Source organism: Cryptomeria japonica, chromosome 4, assembly GCF_030272615.1.
Source record: "Cryptomeria japonica chromosome 4, Sugi_1.0, whole genome shotgun sequence".
Classification (NCBI taxonomy): Eukaryota; Viridiplantae; Streptophyta; class Pinopsida; order Cupressales; family Cupressaceae; genus Cryptomeria; species Cryptomeria japonica.
This window is the reverse complement of record NC_081408.1, coordinates 215,194,905-215,211,044: the sequence shown is the minus strand read 5'-3', so window position 1 is coordinate 215,211,044 and position 16,140 is coordinate 215,194,905.

Below are 16,140 nucleotides of genomic sequence, written 5' to 3'. Positions count from 1 at the left end.
AGATCTAATGCCTCTGTGTTCCTGCAACTGTCGTTCTCGCAGGATATCTTCCCTCAAGCTCATTGTTTCCTCTTCAATCATCTGCTATTTAACTGAAACTCTTAGTTTGGCAACCATTGAAGCACTAAGTAGTGAAAACTAGGGTTTTTCACAATCAAATTGTAGTCCCTTCCTTGATCTTAGGTTTCCCTTTTCCAACCACAAATTAACCTTGAGTTTGGAACACTAAAAATAGGATTTTAACCTTCCCTCCAAAATGTCTTTGAGATTTTAACTCAAAATCACGTGAGCACTTGCACACCAAAAGGTCTTTCTAAAAAGAAGAAATCAAAATCTTCTTTAGCATTTTCAATCAATAAAGACTCCTCCCTTTTAATTTGACAATACTAAGGTTACAAACTATTACTTAATAATAAATATCCTTATGTTGAGAAATCCCCAAGACTTCTTTTGACATTTTACCACATGCTTATAAAAATGAAACCTTTTTGACTGTGATCCACAACTTGACTCACAAACCATCCTAAATATGAGACCAAAATAAAGTTTGAAATTATACATGAAGGTCCCCAACATGTGCAATTGATATAATAATGTAAATTGGATAAGATTCAGGTGACTCTATGGGGTGCTTGCATCCTATGCAATGATAAGACAATACCCTTTTGCATTTTCATTGGGCATAAAGTCTCAAGAACTCGGAAATCAGACTTGAATTGACTAGACCTTGTTGTTAGAAACATGGAACAACACTTTTTGACTCAGATTAGACCAAACTAGACACAAACATAACTGCAAAAGAATCAGAAAGAGACTAAAGAACTTGCTACTACAATAGACCAACAACACCTAATCTACTAACAAACTAGACAAAATGTGTTCAAACACTTGGAGGAATTAAAACTAGACACTAACAAGACTAGGAAACACCACTAGACTCTAAACAAATGATGCTACAACACCTTATTGAATAGAAAACTAAACTAATATGTATAAAAATGAATCATCACCTCAATAGCAAAGCTTGAGGTGTATCCCATTGATTGGGATATGTAACTCCTCTCCATCCAACTTGGACAAATGCTAAGTATTATGTATCTTACATCTTGTGATGATATAAGGACCATCCCACATTGCATCAAACTTGGTATGTTGTCCAAGTCTACTCTTCAATTCATTCCACTTAAAAACCAAGTCACCTTCTTTGAAAATTCTTGAGACAACCTTCTTATCAAAAGTCCTTTTCATTTGTGCATGGCGATTCTCAATATTTATGAGAGCTTTACTCCTTTTCTCTTCCAATTCCATGAACTCAACAAATCTGATTTGCATTGGTTCCTCCTCCATCATTTCCAGCTCTTGAATTAAGCTTAAAGATGGAAACTCCATTTAAATTGGAAGCCTTGCTTCCTTTCCATACACTAACACATGGAGAATCATCTATCAACCTCTTGAGAGTGATCCTATCAACCCATAAGGCTAATTTCAACTTGTTGTGCCAGCTTCTCTAATTATATTCTATTGTCCTTTTTATGATCTTGATCAAATTTTTGTTAGTGGTCTCAACTTGCCCATTACCTTGTGAGTAGTAGTTTGAATAAGTGTTCAGATATATGTAATTTTCAACAGCCCAATCAGTTACTTTCAAACCAATTAAAGCTAATGCATTATCATAAATAATTGATTCAGGAACTCCGAATCTTGCAACCAAATCATGATAGAAGTTTAGGGCAATGGTTTCATTTGCTTCTTTTAATGCCACACCCTCTATCCACTTTGTAAATTAATGAATTTTTGTTAGGATCCACCTATGACCAACACTTGAAGGTGGGTTAATGGGACCTATGATGTTAAGACCCCACTTTATGAAGGGTTGCTCCACCTTTATTGGTTGCAATGGAAGGGCTACCAACCTTTGTTTTCCTGCAAACAATGAACACTTCTTGTATTTTGTCACCCATTAATGAGAATCCTTAAACAAATTAGGCCAATAATAACCATCCCTCATGATTTTATATGTTGTAGTTCTTGGAGAAAAATGACTACCAACTGATCCATCATGAAACTCCTCAAGAATCCTACTTGTTTGATTCGATTCAATACATCTCAACAACTTTCCATTATAATCTTTTCAAAAAAAAACACCATCAATAATGATATATGGAATGGCTTGAAATCTGAGATACCTTCCTTTTGAGTTATCCATACCAATGGGACACTCTCCAGTATGAAGATAATGTATCATTACTTGAGCCCAACTTGAAGAAGGTGCTTCTACAACTGGATGTTCTTCACCATCATGCACTAGGATAGCCTAATTTTCACTCTCTTTGCTATTCTCTACATCTCCAACTAAATGCTCACACAATCCCTTACCTCTAATGAACTTTATCACTTTGATATCCATATCATACTCCATCACTTTTGTGACCCAAGTAGCCCTTTTCTCATTTAAATCTTTTCTCAACAAAATTTCTTTCACAGAAGGGTGAGCAACCAAAAAATGTATCTTGTTGTTTGAAAGCATATATCTAAATTTCTTTAGATTCCTTATGAAAACCAACACATGCTTTTAAACAAATGAATATGATATCTCACAATCTTTCAATGCCTGACTAAAAAATGCAATGGGCTTCTCTAAACCTTCTTGGTTTTGTTGGACCAGCATGGCTAAGATTTTTTCATGGATGCATACAAAATGAAATCCTTGGAACAATCAGGGTTTATGAGTGTTCCAGTTTATGCTATTGCTTGCTTTATCTCCTCAAAAATCCTTTTTCCTTCTTTGGTCCAGTTGAAACTCATATCTTTCTTAAGCATAGAAGTTAGAGGATTCAAAAGAGTAGCAATATTTGGTATAAACCTCCTTACAAAATTAATTCTACCAAGAAAAATTTGGAGTGCTTTTTTATGAGATGGTAATGGTAAAGAAAGAATGACACTTACTCTCTCTGGATCACTAGATATATCATGCTTGGACACTAAGTGACCAAGAAAATTTCCTTCATGAACAACATAGATACTCTTGTTTGGGTTTAGTGAAACCCCATATTCTCCGCATCTTTCAAATATTTTCCTTAAATGAACAAAAGAATCATTAGCATCCTTTGAAAATACAATAATATCATCAATATATACCAGCATAAATTTATTCATAAGACCTTCAGAAGCCATGTCCATGGACCTTTGGAACGTAGACCCAATATTTTACAATCCAAAAGGCATTTTTCTATAAGCCATGGTCCCCATTTTGTTCTAAAGGCTGTCTTAAATTGATCTTCTTCCTTCACCAAAATCTGATTATATCCTGAAAATCCATCTAACAAAGAGAACCTTTTAGAACTTGAAACTACTTGTAAATTTTTCTCCATGGATGGCAAAGGATAGTGATCCTTAAGAGAAGCTCGATTGAGGTCTCTAAAGTCCACACACAATTTAATCTCACCATTATTTTTCCTTACTGGAACAAGGTTATACATGCATGATGTATGCTTAATAGGAAAAATCATGTTGCCTTGGATCAGCTTATTAATCTCAACCTTTATTAGGTGTTCCAGCTTTGGATTCAGAGCCTTTTCCTTTCTCTCACTAGTTTTGCATTGGGTTCCAACTTAATTGTGTGTTGGGCTGAACTAGGATCAAATCCCTTCAAATCACTATACTCCCAAGCAAAAATATCATTAAACTCTTGACAAAGTAAAACAAATGATTGATCTTCCTCTTTAGTACATACCTTGCCAAGCTTTAAAAGTTTATCCTTGAAGTGAATGTGTTGATAATGCTTTTCTTTGACCATAGTGCTAGTCTTATCTCTTCTTATTTGATTGTTTGAGTTGAAAATGGATTCAAGAGTGGCCAAAATTTTGGGAATCTTCAACTGTATGATCTGATCATCATACTGTTGCTGCAACTTCCTTTGATTTCCAGCTGATAACTTAGCCTCTTCAATCAAAAAACTTATAATTTTGTCATTACTGTCAAAGACTTGCCAATATACATTATTATCTAGAACTGAAGGTCTAACAACTACCTTAACATAATGTTGAACATCAACATTTTTTTCCTCAGCTGGCATGTCAAACTCAGCTCCCATGGCAACTAACTTATTAGCTTGTTTGTTCTGACTTCTTGGAATAGATGAGAGGTTGAAAGCATCAAACTCATCAATTAAGTCCCAAATTCTATGCTTATACAATTTCAAAAGCTCATTTTTTGTAACATTAATGTTTCTCATCTGATTGACAACAAGTTCGTTGTCCCCAAACACCTATATGCACTTAACATTCTTCTTCCTTTCCCATTCCAAGCCATGAACATAAGGATATTATTTTGGACACAAAGCTATAGAATGCAGAAGAAATGTAAACTAGAATATTCAGTGCTTTAGATGTGGAATTTTTGGACATAAGGCTAATAACTACAGTAGTCAAGTCAGAAGCTATAGATCATTTGTGAATGGAATGAATCGATCACATGTGAATAAGCCCTTTCAAGGTTATTGTCACACATGCTATAAATTTGGTCATAAAGCTAATCAGTGCAGATCTAGAGTAAATTCAATAAATTCAGGATAGAGGAATGTAAAGTGCTACAATTGCCACAAGTATGGACATTTTGCTTACAAATGCACGAATGTGAATATCTAGTGAAATAAAATGAAATGAAGAAGAAGAATGCTATGGTTTGGAAAAGGAAAGAATCAATTGAGTCTGCTACACCCGAATCTGGTGTTGGTGCTTCTTCCTCCGAAAATCAATCTGGTAGCTTCAGCTTAGGGGGAGTTTCAAAGACAAATCTATTTATACTCCCTCAAGTAGAAAGGATGCTTGTAGTGGATTATGATTATAGTCATATGCCCTGGTGGATTGTGTATACTGAATTGTAAAAATTAGATGACATCACTTTGATAACATAGTTTTTGGCGGCGAAATCCTAGGCGCACCGAACAAGGTAAATATCTAATTTTTTGATCAACTTGTACATCATGAGTTAAAAAAAATGAGAAGTAGAGAATTTGAGAAGTAGAAGGAGATTCAAAGCTAAGTTTGCACATAAGGTATTTTTCATATCTTTTCCTATGGATTCAAAGAAGTCAACTGAGGATATTCGTTTGGATGAATATAATCATGCGAAAACTAGGAAATTGGGAAATTCTTTGTCAAATGAAAGCATGCAGGAAATCACAAATTTAGGACATAAAGATTTAGACTTATGGAATGAATTCCCTTGGTTCGAAAATGAAGACATGATAAATTTTCTCTTGAAATGCATTATGGATGATCATATGATTTTGGATAAGCCCCATCAGATTTTTAAAGAAGCTTTTTTTGTTGTTTCTAATTTGTGTGATAATGGACCCTTTCCAGTGAAGAAATCAATCAATAAAAAAGAAATTGAAACCCTAATTGACGTCACTGGTGATCAACGAGCACTAATAATTGACACCATCATTGACCCTGTCATAAGGTATGTGGCATATGAAATCTCTTATAAAATCTATTTCAAAAATAGAGAAGGTTCTACTTCGGCTATTGCTGTATACATTGCACATCAAATGGCAAGAGAAGATAAGAACTTTGATTTATGTGAATTGTTGTGAACACAATTGACAAAAAATATCAGAATGACAAAAGATTAGGGTTATACTTTCTGGTTTGGTTCCTTCATTATATGTTTGATGCTTTACTTCACAAAGTTATTACCCTTAAAATAAAATATTGCATGGAAATTAAATATTTTTGTTGGAATTTTTTTTTCTAGATATTTAGCCTATTTGGAAAACAAAGATATGGGATGAGAAGAATATTTCATAGATTTTCAGAAGAAGTTCCTCTTTGGTATGATTCCCAGTTCTCCCAAGGGAAGCTCCTTCGAAAGAAAAAGTTCAAAAACAAAAAGTGTGGCCCCCTCCATAAGCAATGAAGAAGACAAAGAGAAAAGTTGAACATGAGATTATTTCTTTGGCTGATCTAGAATCATGGAAAAACATGTTTATATTGAAAGGAAAGATGATCCGTGCAGTGTTGATAACATTCTAAGTTTTCTAAAGGAAGATGTAGGTTTGAAAAAGTTTGGTGAATTGTTGCTTGAGCACGCCTCTTATAATCAAAGATCTAATTGAGGAAATTTTGGTTGAATATTTGCTTCGGAACAATATTTTTCTAGATAGTATTTCAGACATCCTATTAGATGTTCTGTGTGAAGTGCTTAATGATCAGATGAAGTAGCCTCTTAAGGAACCCATTTCTAAAGAAGTCATTCTGGATGACATTGAAAAGAAATGTGTATATGCTCAAAATAGGTTATCTAAAGACATAAATAATATGAGAGTATGTGTGGCAGAAGCAAACAAAGTATACAAATATTGCCTCCAGTGGCCTACAACTGTTAAGCAATTTAAAGCAAAAATTGATTCTATTGAATCTGATTTGTGTTCCTTGGGTAAAACATTTCATATTTTCAGTGATCTTGCTGGTACACAAAGAAGAAAGATAAACTCCTTGCAAACAAATCTTATATTTTATCAGAGATAGAAAGAAGATGTGGTAAGTGTTTTCTTAAAGGTGAAAGAAATTGTTGAAGCTCATTTAGATCATCTTTTTCGAGATTGTCATTGAAGTTGAGAAGTATGAGTGGAACATCTCTGTTATCAGTTTGTTATTAGATGCAGTTGATATAATTCTGTAGAATGGAAGTTTGAGTGTGAGTATCCATTTAGTGGTGAGTTTGTGGAAAAATTTCCTTCTTGAGTTGAAGGAAAAATATAAGAGAATATTTTAGAAGCATAAGTAAGACACTTTTTGCAGAACAATTTTTTTTTTCTTCTTTTTCGTCCACCTTTTTCCTTGATGTCAAAGGGGGAGAATTTTTGGAGAACTTTTTAAGAATCTTGAAGAAATAAGGAAGCTCTATCTAAGGGGGAGTGTTTGAGTTTTTCTAAAAAATATTTTGAACATGCTGTTGAAGAAATTGCTTGTCGTTAATGAATGTTTTGCCATCAATGACAAAGGGGTCGAAATTGTTAGAAATACTTATTTGAGTTGTCATTGATGTCAAACTCAGTGATCTAGATTGCTCAGAATATGGTGTAGAACAATATGTATAATGTGTTGTAGTGAAAAATAAGTATGTATGTTGTGGAATATAGGTATGTATATTGATGGCATATTCTTGTTGATATGGATGTTGTTGTTGATGTTGCAGTCTTTTGTTGCTGTGTAATTATGTATTGACAATATGAGAATATCTGTATCTAGATGTGAGAGTTTTTGGTCTTGGTTGTGGCATTTAATTCTATGCTTTGGAATTTGTTCTCTTGATGTTGTGCTCTAGTTGTATGTTCGGGTATGTAGTGATGAGAAGATTATTGTGCCTTGATTCCCTTCGATTCTTTGATTTCTGGTGATACTTGTTTGATGGTTTTCTAGTCTTGTCTTGAACCTTGTAATGTTGTCTTGGATAGTGATTATTGCCTCTGGTTCTTAGCTATGCTCTATCTTGGTTCAATTTTCCCTAGATGTTCTACCTTGTGCTTCAGTGATTGTGCCATTTTGTTGGCGTGTTGTTTTAAAACTTTAAGGATATGTTTATTTTGGACTTGGACGATATTGAAGGTTGAGGTTGATGTTTTAATCTGATGATTACATTGTGTCATCTTTGACCATTGAAATGTTCCTTTGGAAAAATGTTTTAGAGGCCAACCTAATGTATATTTCTAATTGACACACACATATATATGTAGGACCTCTTGATTGTAACATATACATACATATACATATCAATGTAGCAAGTAAATAAGAAAGTATGAGAAGGATATATTGCGAAGGAGACAATAAGAATGAGGGAAGGATAAAGTGGTAAGCGTCAAAGTAAAAGAGTTGATTAAGTGTGAGCATATTGGTGTAGTCAAACAGTGAAGCATTTTTGTAGAGGTTCCTAATCAGATTTGCTGCAAGCAGTCAATGTATTGTCAGAGATTTAACTGGAATTGATCCCATGCATGTGTAGATGCAATTTTCTCAGTTCACTTCATTTTTGTAGTAAGCCATTTTGGCAGTAAGCCGTTGTATCTAAGCAATAAGCTCTTTGGGCAGTGAGCCCTCTGACACTGAGCTTGTTTTGTAATCCCATATAACTAGTTATATTATCTTGAGAATTAACCCTCTTTGTGGCTTTTCCCTTATAGGGCTTTCCACGTATAAAAATATGGTGTCTCTTGTGTGGCTGAGTTATGTTGTGCATTTCTTTTCTATTTTCATTTCAAGGATAATCAAGATTAAGTTAAGATTCAGATCACCAAAATATTTGTTTTAGTTTTAGTATATTGAGGACTACTAATTCACCCCCCTCTCAGTATTTTGGTCTATTAAACACAACATCTGTAGCTCACTATTTCAGCCAAATCACTTCCATAATCACCTATTTTGCCCTAATCTTCTACAATCCAATTTAATTCAATTTAAGGAGGAGAAAGCCCTATCAAAAGGAGTCTGAAATCTGATTAGAATCTTGGTCTTGCAAGGCTAGATCTATTAGATTCCTCTCCTCCCTAATGTAATGGTTAATTAGGTAATTAAGTGGTTTTATTATCTTAATTTAACCCTAACCCTAATTTTCCAACATTACACTTATGATGAAAATGAGTGAATCTTATAATGAAAATGTATGAATCCTAAAATGAAAATGACTAAAATCCTATAATGAAAATGAGTGAATCCTATAATGAAAATGAATGAATCCTAAAATGAAAATGCAATCCTATAATGAAAATGAGTGAATCCTATAATTAAAATGAGTGAATTCTAAAATGAAAATGCAATCTAAACAATGCCCTAAAAGATGAATGAAATCTAAACAATGCAATGAATGCAAGTTAAATCATGTATCTCCAAGGATGGTGTAGCAAGTGGATCTACGAATGAAGGTTTGTTGTTTGGTTTTGGTGAGATGGAGTGGGATGGTTTTGTTGTTGAAGTAAGCATAGGTGTCTTGATACCAAGGGGAATCAATACTAGCAATTTTGCATACCACTTCGGACTTTGACATGTTGTATGCGGGCACTAAGAGATGCTCAACCAAGAAGTCACAATTGGTACTATTCTCTTGCATCTGTAGGAAGGATCCAATTGTTGTGATAGCATCTGCAGTTCTTTTGGTTGCTCTAGGAATGTGGTCAAACTTGATTGAAGTAAAATGCAATTTTAGGTCTTCAACCACGCAATGGTACGGGAACAAATTATCGTCCTTTGTTGATATTCATTGTTAACTTTTTGAATCACTAGTTGGGAGTCACCATACACACATAAGTTAATGATTTTCCATTTGGTAGCCATGTGAAGTCTTGTTATAAGGGCCTCATATTCAAAGACATTATTTGTGCATGGAAATGCCAACTTGTAGGATTTATGTATACAATCTCCATGTGGGGTAATAAACAAAATGCATGCCCTTGATCGCCATTGTGTGTAGGAACCATAAAAGTATACCTTCCATGGAGTAGCCTGAGTAATTGTTAAGATAACATCATGAGGAAATTCACTAATGAGAGGATGATCTGCTGAGGGGTGCTTTTGTTAGTTGATCAATAAATACTTGTCCTTTTATGGATTTTCATCCACATACTCAATGTCAAATTCACTCAGTATCATGACCCATTCTTCCTGTGAGGGCTTCCTTTCAAAGAAGGTATTCCAAGGGATCAATCTCAGCAATGAGCTTTGTTTTTTGATTAAGCATGTAGTGCTAAATTTTTTGAGTGGTAAAGACTACAACGAGAAAGGCTTGTTCAATTGGTGTGTAATTAAGCTCATGACATATTAAGGTTCAACTTATGTAATATATAACTTGTTCTTTACCATGGTCATTTGCTTGTGCTAGAAGTACCCACAGTGCTACTGTTGTTGTTGGTATGTATAGAAGGAGCGATCTGTTTGGAATATGAGGCATTAGTACTGGTGGAGAAGCTAGGTATTCCTTGAGTTTTTCAAATTCCTTTTGGAATAAATAATACCATTGAAACTTTGTATCCTTATGGAGTAGATGAGAAAATGGATGTCATTTATCAGTGAGTTCGACAATGAAATGTAGTATATATTAAAGATTACCTTATAGGCTGCATAATTGTTTGAGATTTTTAGAAGAAGGCATATCCATGATGGATTTGAATTTTGTGGGGTATACCTATATGCCTCTTATAGACACAATAAACCCTAGGATTTTTCCTAAAGTAACGCCAAAGACACACTTTTTGGGATTAAGTTAGAGTTTGTATTTCTTGAGGTATTCAAAGATCTTTGTTAATATTGCAATGTGACTTGCTCTTGTCTTGGAATTTTTGAGGAGATCATCTACATAATTTTTCATAATATCATGCAAGAGTTCATGGAATATTGTGGTCATAGGTCTTAGATAGGTTGCACTTGCATTCTTTAGTCCAAAGGGAATCACCTAGTAACAAAAGGTTCCCCATGGCGAAGTGAAATTTGTTTTCTGTTGGTGTTCAACTACAATCTTGATCTTATTATAACCTAAAAAGGCATCCATTAAGGAGAGCATTTCATGTTTGGATGTAAGATAGACTTTCATATCAATTTTAGGTAAAGGAAAGTCATCTTTAGGGTATGCCTTATTTAGATCTATGAAGTTAGTACATATGTGGATGCCCCCAGCTATCTTGACAACTGGTATTATATTAGAGACCCATTCTAGATAATCAATAGGATGGATGAATCCTACATCTAACATCTTCTTTAGTTCTGCCTTGGCCAATAGGGTAATTTGGGGATTCATCTTTTTCAACTTTTGCTTGACAGGCTTCACATTTAGATCTATTGCAAGGTGGTGTACTACAAGATCCTAATCCAATCCTGGCATGTGGGCATAGGACCATGCAAAGTTGTTCTTTGTAGATTAAAGAAATGCTATGGTATTTTGTTGTTTTTGATCACTGAGAGTTTTTGCAATGAAGGTGTTTTTGGGATTTTCAGTAGTGCCAAGGTTGATTTCCTTAATTTCCTCAATCAAAATGGATAATTTATCAGGTGGGAGTACTATACGAGGCAAGCCAATTCCCTCATCCTCTAGCTCCTTTTCCAGGTTTTCACTAGGGGATATGTCTTTTATTTTTATTTTTATTTTTTTGTGTTCGATGGTGCCTCATTGAGGTTGTCACCAAGGGACTCTTGATTTTTCTTTTCATTTTCATTTTTTATGACTAAGAGATTTGACTTGACTGTCAAAGTACACATTCTCATGTAGCTAAATACCATCAACCTTATTATGGTCTTCTAGGTCTTTCATCTCTAAAAGGGCTAAGATAGCCTTGTTATTTGCACATATGTGAAGAGTCGGTGGTCCTTATTGGTCCCAATCTATTAATTTAGGGTAGAAAAGAGGAAGGATCATGGATGGATGGGGTGATGGTCAAAATGTGTGTTTTGGAGAATAAGTCATTGAGCTATTCAAAAGGCACTTTGTAGAATTCCTCTTCCTCAAATTCATCGACATTGGAAGGAGGTTTTGTCTAAAAACCAACAATAGTAACCTTAGGTACTAGAGAGTAACCCGAACCTCTATTGTGCTTGTATGAAATAGGTGCAATGGGCTCTTTTCTACCTTGTTATTTAGGTCCCAGACCATGTCCTTTGCAACCCATTTTGTCATCCATAGCAAATGCTTTAGGATATTTTTCTCTAGGAGTATCCACATAATCATCATCTTTTTCTCAATATAACCAAGAGGTGACATCATTTTCCATATTTTCTTCATCTAAGGGACCCCATTGCTAGAAAGTAGTCTTCTTATACTATATGGTAGGTATCTTTGACAACTCAATTTCTTTAGGTCTACCATAAGATTTGGGAGATGTAGGGAGGTGTCCCACATAAATTGCATTCTGTAGATTGTATTCTCCATATCCCTTGTCAATAATCTTGTCCTTGATCTTAGGTGGATAAGGATTATAGGTAGATTTATCATTGAATGAAGTGGTGGGAAATGTGGAAGTGGAGGAAATAAGTGGGCAATGGTGAATGTGCTTTCCCTCTAGGAGCTTGCAATACTTAAAAGGTTGTGGATCAACGGGGATGGTGACTTCTCTACCATTGTGTGGAAATTTCAAGCATTGATGATAGGTGGAGAGGACAACTTGGATGGAATGAATCCATGGACACCAAGAAGGATATTATATGTGAGGTCAAGGTCCAAGGCTTGGCATGTTGTTTCAATCGTTGTTAGGCCGACTTGGAGAAAAAGTTTAATTGTACCTTTAGAGACTCTCTCAGAATCATCATATGCCTTGATTGTAATTTTACTTATATGATCAGCAAGGTCTTCAAAGAATCCCAACTGTTCAATCAACTTGTATGTACATAGATTTAAACTAGATCCACCATCTATAAGGACTCATTTTATTTTGTGCTTATGTACAATAGCTTCATTATGGAGGGGTTTGTTATGTGACGAATCATTGGATGTCACATCTTTGGAAACAAAAGGATGGCGAGCTTTATGGGAGGAGGGGAGCGGCGAGCGGGAAATTCAAATTTCAAACATGGGGATGGTGGTTTTTCTGTGGTTGGAGCTAGAAATCATGTAGGTCCCCAAGCTTCTCAGGGTACTGAGGGGGACAAGGCGACAGTTAAATCGATGGAAGATAAATATTCCAAAACTGGGGACCCACATGATAGAGGTAAAGAAAAGAAATGGTTGGCTCTTTTTGGAGTCAGGCCTTTGGTACAATCTGGACTTCTGGAAGTTAAAAATCTTTTTGATTCAGGGACAGGGGTTTTTTCTATATCTGTACAAAATAAGTTGGTTGATTTCACTGTTTCTAGCTTAGCTATGACCTTGGTTGGATGGTTTTCTGGTTTTAGACCTAACATCGATGTCGTAAGGAACTTTAGAAGGAGAAAATGGGTTCTCAAAGGTCAAGTGGATGTGGTGGCTTTTCCTAGGGGTTTTTTCTCCTTTGCTTTTAATAATGAAGAAGATATGAATAAAGCGCTCTGTGAAGCATCGTGGATGTTTGGCAAGTCAACCTTGGCTTTACAAAAATGGGATCCTGCCCTTCCTTTGGATGATTCCTTTTTTGTGGTGGCACCTGTGTGGACACGTCTTCCTAGCCTTCCTTTGGAGTTTTGGAATGAGGAGGTCTTTAAAGGGATTGTGGGATCATTTGGTGAACTTCTATCGATCAACCCGATGACTGCAACCAAATCTAGGTTGGATTTTGCTCATATTTGTGTTAATGTTAATCAAATAATGGATATGCATCAATCTATTGAGATTTTGTCTAAATTGGGGAAATGGACCCAAGTGATTGAGTATAAATCTCTCCCATTTGTGTGTTTTCATTGTAAAAAGTCGGGTCATTGGGCAAAATCTTGTCCGTCCAAGAAGAGTAATAATAGTAAAAATGATAGCAACTCAAAGTAGAAATGGCAAACGAAAGGGAAGAATGATGATCCACCTTCAGAGGTTGTCCTTGAGAAGGAAGTGACCGAGATGGAAAAGGAGGAAAAGAAGGGTTTGAAAAATAACAATGAAAAATCTGTTTGTGCCAATCCTAATAGTCAAAAAGAAAGTAACAAGGACAAAGAGTATGGGACCGATGAAATGGGTTGGTTTTTTCTCATATTTGTGTTAATGTTAATCAAATGATGGATATGCCTCAATCTATTGAGATTTTGTCTAAATTGGGGAAATGGACCCAAGTGATTGAGTATGAATCTCTCCCATTTGTGTGTTTTCATTGTAAAAAGTCGGGTCATTGGGTGAAATCTTGTCCGTCCAAGAAGGGTAAGAATAGTAAGAATGATAGAAACTCAAAGTAGAAATGTCAAATGAAAGGGAAGAATGATGATCCACCTTCAGAGGTTGTCCCTGAGAAGGAAGTAACCAAGATGGAAAACGAGGAAAAAAAGGGTTTGAAAAATAATAATGAAAAATCTATTTGTGCCTGTCCTAATAGTAAAAATAAAGTAACAAGGAGGAAGAGTATGGGATCGATGAAATGGTTCAAAAATCTAAATCAGAGGATTTGAAGGTTGGTCCTATCATCCAAGGTAAAGTTGATGAGTTTTCCTATGATGATGCTTCAACTTCATCTAATAATAAAGAAAATGAGGAAGACTTTAATGAAGCACAAGACTGTAGTATTTCGGAAACTATGTTATTGTTTTTATTAACCAAGGAAGTCCTAAGCAGACTGGAAATATGATCCTGAACTCCCAATGCCAAACTCCTCCTAAAAGCATGGAGACGGTGGCTCTTGAGGGAAATCCTAGGATTTTCGGTATTAAAGAAGGCAAGTCAAATAATGGAGGACCCAATGGAGGTATTTCAACCAGAAGCAAGAATAAGAAGGTGGCAGATGTTGGAAGTCACAACAAAAAATAGGGGAGACCCTCTCTAAAGAATCAGAGGGAACAGGAAAGTTGGAAGAATCATGCTTATGGAACACAAAGCTCCATTGAGTCAGCCTTATCACCAGTTAAAGTATGAAGATAATTTCATGGAATATTAGAGGGTTAATAGGACCTCAGTTTTGCTTGAGCAAATTAAGGATAACTTTGTCTGGGTTATCACTTATATCTATGCACCTAATTCTAAAGTTGGAAGAACTAAATTTTGGAGGAGCTTGGTTGAAGAGAGACAAAGTTTTTCTCATAAAAGATGGATGATCATGGGAGATTTCAATACCCCTTTAAAAGAGGATGAAAAGATGGGATGCCTTCCTTTGCAGCTGGAGGGAAGACAAGATCTTATGGAATTTATTAATGATCAAGCTTTGATGGATGTGGATCTCCAAGGGATTAATTACACTTGGACCAATAGAAGAACTAGCCCTGATCTCATTCAAGTTAGGTTGGATAGATCCTTGATTTCTCCTGATTGGCTCTCTAAGTATAATTGTTCTTTGGCATTTATCATTAAGATTGGTTCTGATCATTATCCTACCTCTTTCACTGCCAGTTCAACTTCTGCAAAGCAAAAGTTTCCTTTTATATTTGAAAAAGCTTGGTTGTCCCACCCTTCATTGGAGATCTTTGTTGTTGAATGGTGGAATTCAGAGGTTGAGGGTACTGCTTTATTTAGAGTGGCCAAAAATCTTAATATTATCAAAGACAAAGTTAAAATCTAGAACAAAGAGACTTTTGGAGATATCTTTAAACAGTTATTAAAGAAGTTCAAGATAAAATTCAAGTGGAAGGGATTTATGAGGATTTGAGGAATGTTGAAAATGGGTTGCTTTCCAAATACCATGAAATTATCTCTAATGAAGAAACTTTTTGGAGACAAAGATCAAGAGCATTGTATTTGAAGGAAGGTGATAAAAACACTTGGTTTTTTCACATGACTGCTCTTAAGCATAGGGTGGCCAACATGATTTTCAGTTTATCCAACGATAGGGGGGGATTTTGTTCGATGAAAATGAAATAAGAAAGAAGGCTATGGATTTGTTTAGTAATCTTTTGGGAGGTGTGGACGCTCTGGATATCAGAAATCAAGACCTTCTAGCTCAAGCTATCCCTCCCATTTTAAATGAGGATGACAAAAAAAATCTTTCTCGGATCCCTTCGAATTAGGAGATCAAAAAGGCTATGTTTTCCTTTCTTAGAGACAAGTCTCTTGGTCCGGATGGACTCCCTATGTTCTTCTTCCAAAAATTTTGGCATATTGTGGAGATTGATATTTGTAATGGAGTTAAAGGATTCTTTGGATCTAGACGGCTTCTAAAAGAACTCAATGCTACCTTTATCGTTCTTATTCCTAAGATCTATGGAGTTGATTCTCTCAATAATTTTAGAACTGTCAGTCTTTCTAATTCTGTTTACAAGATAATATCTAAGGTTCTTACTTCTAGAATGTTGGATATCCTTCCTCGCATTATTTCGGCTCAGCAAAATGGTTTTGTCCCTGGTAGACAAATTCTAGATTCCATCATTTTTGTGCATGAGAATATTCATTCTTTAACTGTTGCAAAAAAAAGGGCTTTTTTCTTAAGCTGGACATGTCCAAGGCCTATGAGAGAGTGAATTGGCAATTCCTTTTCAGAATTATGAAAGCTTTTGGGTTTGGGGAAAAGGTGATTCAACTCTGTTCTTAGCTGACTGGCAATTCCACTTCTGCAGTTATTAT